We start from the raw sequence: 5,566 nt of genomic DNA, 5'->3' as shown, positions 1-5,566 counted from the left end.
AAATTATTAAGAGAGTAAATTACTAATCATTAAATAAATGAAAAATGAATGCTGATATCCCAAAACAACATAAAAATAAATAAATAAGAGCCAAAAGTATGGAACCAAAACACATTCTCACTTGTTATTAAAGAAAAGCAAATTTAAAAAATGAGGTAATATTATTTTCACCTAACAACTAGCAAAAATATCAAAAATAATAATGCCAAATGATAGTAAGCACCCTGGAAAAAAACAGTACTCATAAATTTCAGTGTCAACACTACTTTTCTAACCAAGCCTTTACTTGCGCAAGTCATTTTAACTGTCTTTTCCTACATCCTAGTTTCCATACTGGCCAAGTTTAAGCCATATATCATGGTTCAAGTGCTACCATCTCTGAACAATTTTTTTAAGTCTTCAGTACATTCATTTGTATAGAGAGTAAACAAAGTACATATAGAGTGGCTGCAGGTTTGTCAGACAGACACCTTGATCTAGGGCTATTGAACAAATTAAGTAGCATATTTATTGTTGCTATTAATAGCATGATTAATAGCATGTTAATCAAGCTTAAACAGTTTTTCAGGTGAAAAGTAACAATATCAAACAAATGTGAGACGACATTAACAAAATGTTTTTCAGACTCTTGGTCATAAGATCTTTATTGAATCAGGTTGCAAATAATTTTGAATACTCAGCTACCTCCAAGCAAACTGAAAACTGTCTAGTGAATTCTAAGCTCCATAGTGCCTTTAGCTGGGCCTTTTCTTTCAAGTCACTAAAAACAGTGACAGATCCTTGTGGATGGAGAATAAGTATCGAAACACACTAAGGACAGTACGGTGTATGTGGTATGTATTCTGACTAGTTGCATTCAGGATCCAAAACCAAAGCTGGAACAGCTTGCCCTGAAGTGGTAGAGCTATAAAAGGATATACACTGACACTTCTTTAAAACACATATGATAGCATCCAGGTTCTCAGGATCAAGCCTAATTAAATGTATACTACATAGGAAAGCACTGGAGCAGGCTTAGTTCTCAAGAGTTAACATCATGCAGGTAAAGTATCTATTTCACAGCTGTTCTCCAGTGCATAATCAGTTTTCTCAAAAATGGGTAAGGCTGGTTCCCCAAAGGGACAGGAGCCAAGCTGCTGAAGAAACAACTCAAAGTCTAAATCCTACTAGTGACTTAACACTCATCTTAACACAACAGTTTACCAACTGGCGCCAAATATCTCAAGAGTGCTTGGTCTATCGCTGTACAGGTACCAACATTTGATGGCATATTAGAGTACTGGCTCAATCTCTATGTTTGATTTATGTGCCAGAAAAATATTTCAGATCAAGTGGCAGCTGGGAGGAAAAAGCAATCATTTTGAGACTTAAATATTTTGGTTAACTCGTCTTGTTTTAAGTTTGGTTAACTCCATTTTGATATGCAGCTATGGGTGAAGGTGAAGTGGCCAGATGAAATAGTGGTATATTCATTCTGTAAGGAAGAATGCTTACATGTTTTCTAATATTTTGTCACTACTTGTCACTAAGTCACTGCTTTAAAGAGGAAGTCCTTATACATATTAAGCACCACAGTGTGTCTTAAACACAGGTACATACTCAAGAATTTTCTCAGTCACTTTTCAGACAGAATTCATACTTTTTCCACTATTTTTTTTAATGGCTTGGGTATTTGTTAAGGAGAAGGAGAAACTGAGAAACAGTGAAATTTTAATGCTATTCATGCTTATTTTTAGAAGTGCTTCAAATATTTTGAGAAAGTTCTGAAAGGTTGTCCAATTAGATGGTTGGAATTCCCAATAGTATCTCATAAGCTGATAAACATCTGGACAGGTAGAAGGACATGCAAACATTTCCCTTCTTTTAATGTATTCACAAGTCTTGTTAGCATCATCTGGCCATGAATTGGACCTATCATTTTCGGATACAACACTATGGGACGGGAGTCTGAACCACACTAAGCAAGTGATGTAGAGTCACTCCAAAAGACCAGACAGACAGCACAGTGATGGGGATGCCAGGGTCATTGAGCTTGATAAATGGACTGCACTTGCTATCAATGTCCCCATGGGCCAAGAGGAGGTTTTAGTGCACACGTTTCCATGGATCAAGCTTTATCCTCCAAGTAACTCAGGGTACTGGCTAACTGCTTGGTAGCTTTGCACTTCCATGATGTGGTAAGGGCATCACTTTCATGGTGGAACAAATTCTTCCACCATGATATTCTCCACATCTTGGAAACAGGCACCACAGAGGTACACACTGTCTTTGTGAGAGACCTGTCTTATCATTCTGGCTGCCTCAGAGAAGGCCAGAGAAATGGCCCTGTGGCTAGGGTCTAAGATCCCAGGACAACTTTTGCGGATAACTTTTACTCTCTTCTCTTTGGAAGTTCCTTCATCATCCTTGTAATGCACCAATGTTTCAGAGGTGTGTTCACACACCTCTCCCAAGATACTACTTTGTTTAATATCTTTTTTGAGGATCTGGTTGAAACTCAGCTGGTTCATGGAGTAGAGAGACTGCCACTTTGGGCTTTCTTGGTAGCCACCAGCAGACTGGAGATTTCTCAGGGCTTGGGCTGGCAGCACAATTCAGCATGAAGCTGACACTGCCCATGCTCAGGATCTGCTTCTCTGTGTGGCTCGTGAGGTCTCCCAGGCTGAGGAAGCTGCAGTCTGAACCATGCAGACTGTACTGTCCCTTCTGTGCCCTGACTGGAAAATTCTTGAACTGTTTCTGGCCACCCAGTAGCTCAGAATCTTCAAAACATGATGGACATGAGGATGCTGTCAAAGTTGGTGCAGCTCCACCTCAGTACTGGTATCTCCTCCTCACTTTCTTCTTGCTGCAATTTGTTGATAGCATTTGTCTACAAATTGGACTACGATAGCTGTTCTGTAGATCTTGGATGACCAATGGAGAAGCCACGCCCATGCAGAGGTAATGATGGGCATCTGCTGTAAACAAGAAGCAGCCATCAACCAGGGACGCAAAGGACAAGGCCTCCTCCTAGCAAGAGAGGTTCAATTCCATTTTTGTTGTTGTTGTTGCCCTGCTTGAAAATGCCAACCACAGACTTTTTCATTACAATGGGAGTGATTTCAGGAAAGTATGAAAAAATTGTTTTTCCACTCTTCTTGGATTTTGATTTTCTCCTCATCCTTCTTGTATTTTCCAATTTTTTCTGCTTCTCTTTATTTTTTTTCCTTTTCAACAGGAATGATGTTTGGCGTCTGCCTCCACTAGATTCCAAGATTTCCAGTTAGCATCACTTCCTAATAGAGGATGTTTCTGCTGTCATTCAAATGAAACCGGTTCATTTCATTTTCTGATGAAATCAACAACAGGGACATCTCAAATATGTTTTGTCAAAGTTTCCAGTGTGGCCAGATATTTCATCTTCAGATTGTGCATAGACACTCTGCTGTCACAAATGGTCTTTTCATTCAATTCCTTTAGGAAATCCTTGAAAATATTATTTATTCATATCCTGGTGAGGAAGTTCCTGTTTGATGGACCCGTTTGATGGACTCTGGAATACACCACTTGTAGCTGATAACCTTGGCAAGTTCTGGCAACTGCATCTTCTTCATCATGACATAGCGTGATATGGCAGGATGGCTGTTCCCAGACACTTGTTCTCAATGTCACCACCATCTTGTTCAGTCTTGGGGTCTCCAATAGGAGACAGGCATTTGACCAAATCATACTGTCCCCGAGCAAAGAGATACTCTTGCGAGCCGGCGTCAGGAGATGGGTTGCATCTGGAACCTTTTCAGTCCTCATATATTTTTCTGTCTCTCTGGGTAAGGTTGCCATGCCGAATGCTCACGGATGTTGGTGTCATGCCACCTGGTGAAACAGAACCTCATCAGGTTGGACCCGGAGCAACGTCTTGTCAGCCGTGATGCTCCCACTCCAAGCATACCAGAGCCTGATGTTCTCATCATCAGAGCAAAGAGGTTGGGACACAGAGGAGAGATATGGCATTCCTGCGCGGCCTCGAACAATTCCTCTGCCGTGTACTCTCCGCAGCCCAGCTAAAGGGGCCGTCTATCAAACAGAAAGACCATCTCCACCCCTCGCTCCGGGGCCTTCGGATTCACCTCCCTCTTCTTGGAGCGCCTCATTTTAGCACTAAAAGTCATAACATTGCAGTCCCCTTTTATATTTAGATACATTGACGCGGCTGTCCAACGTCCCTCAAAAAAAAAACAAAAAAACAGACTGGATTTTCTTCTTCGCTTTACAAAAGCTGATGAGAGTTAAGCACTTCCGCGTGCACCGGGCTGAGCTGCTCAGGGCTGCTGCGCAGGTGGGGTGAAGGGGCCAGCTAAGTGGTCGGTGCGCGTTCCCGGGACTCAGCGCTGGGCTCTGGAGGGCTGGTGGGGTTGACACCTCCGCGGCCGCCCAGGCCTGTGCTCAGTGGCGCACCCGCCTCCCGCCCGGACAACTTTTTTCTTTTTTTTAAGCTTTGAAAATGTATTCGTATCACACAAAGAAAAAAAATGTAGCTTCCATCAAACCAATTGAATGATTTCATTTCAAATGCGGGCATTTATTCTCTAAACGTTTTCCAGTGTTTACTCTTGACCAGTACTTTCCTTCATACCAGAGGTAAAACAGAATGAAATCTGACCTGACAGAATCTGTATTCTAGTGAGGAGAAGAATGACAATTAGAAAAATGGGTGAGGGTGGGTGATGGTGGCGCAGTGGCAGAGTTCTGGCCTGCCGTGCTGGAGACCCGGGTTCGATTCCTGGTGCCTGCTCATGCTAAAAAAGAATAAGGGGGGGGGGGGGGGTGGGAGGTAAGTGGTGTTAAGGGCTATAGTAAAGGAAAAAAAAGAAACAAAACAGAGTATTAAAAGGCAGGCTAGGGAGTGCCAGGATAGTCAGGGAAGACTACACTGAAGAAGTGATAGTTGAGTAAAGATCCGAAGGTGGTAAGGGCTTAAGTTTTGGAGGAAAAGCATTTTAGGCAGAGGGAGTATCCTGTGCAGAGGCGGAGCATAACTGCTGTGTTAGAATAGCAAGGAGGTCAGCATTACTAAAAACAAAGCAACTCAGAGGATGAATAATGCCAGTGCTACTCAAAGTGCCAGTCTGCAAGGAGATAAGGAGTTCATGCCAGAAAGTAAATGGACACACTGGTTCCTTCACTGAGAAAGCCTCGTATGAATAAAATGTCCAGCAGATTAAACAATGTGTTTACTAATGTAGTTCATTTACATTCTGACACAAGCTCCTTATCTCCTCATGGACTAGTAACAGTTTACAGACAATCGGGTCATTGTACCATTCTCCAGTAGTACTGTTGTAGGCCATTGTAAGGTCTTTGGCTTTTATTTAGTGATAAAGAGGTTTGAGCCAAAAGGGATTTGATCTGACATTTTAACAGAATAACTTTGACACCCATATTACGAAATGTTGATGACTTGGACCAAAGTAGTAAAGAGTGGAAATAGTGTACGGGGTTGAATTCTAGATGTATTTTGGAGATAGTCAATCAAATTTCCTGCCAGGTTAAATGGGTATGCAAAAGAGAGGAGGCAAAGATGACA

At 41.8% G+C, this 5,566-nt stretch overlaps 1 pseudogene; it reads right to left on the bottom strand.

Moving 5' to 3' along the window:
• Nucleotides 1–1,893: 1,893 nt before the first annotated feature.
• Nucleotides 1,894–4,175, bottom strand: LOC143678902 (tyrosine-protein kinase JAK1 pseudogene; annotated as a pseudogene).
• Nucleotides 4,176–5,566: the final 1,391 nt, after the last annotated feature.

The sequence above is a fragment of the Tamandua tetradactyla genome, chromosome 4 (genome assembly GCF_023851605.1).
Source record: "Tamandua tetradactyla isolate mTamTet1 chromosome 4, mTamTet1.pri, whole genome shotgun sequence".
NCBI lineage: Eukaryota > Metazoa > Chordata > Mammalia > Pilosa > Myrmecophagidae > Tamandua > Tamandua tetradactyla.
The sequence above is the reverse complement of the archived record's forward strand: the minus strand, read 5'-3'. Positions and strand labels throughout refer to the sequence as shown.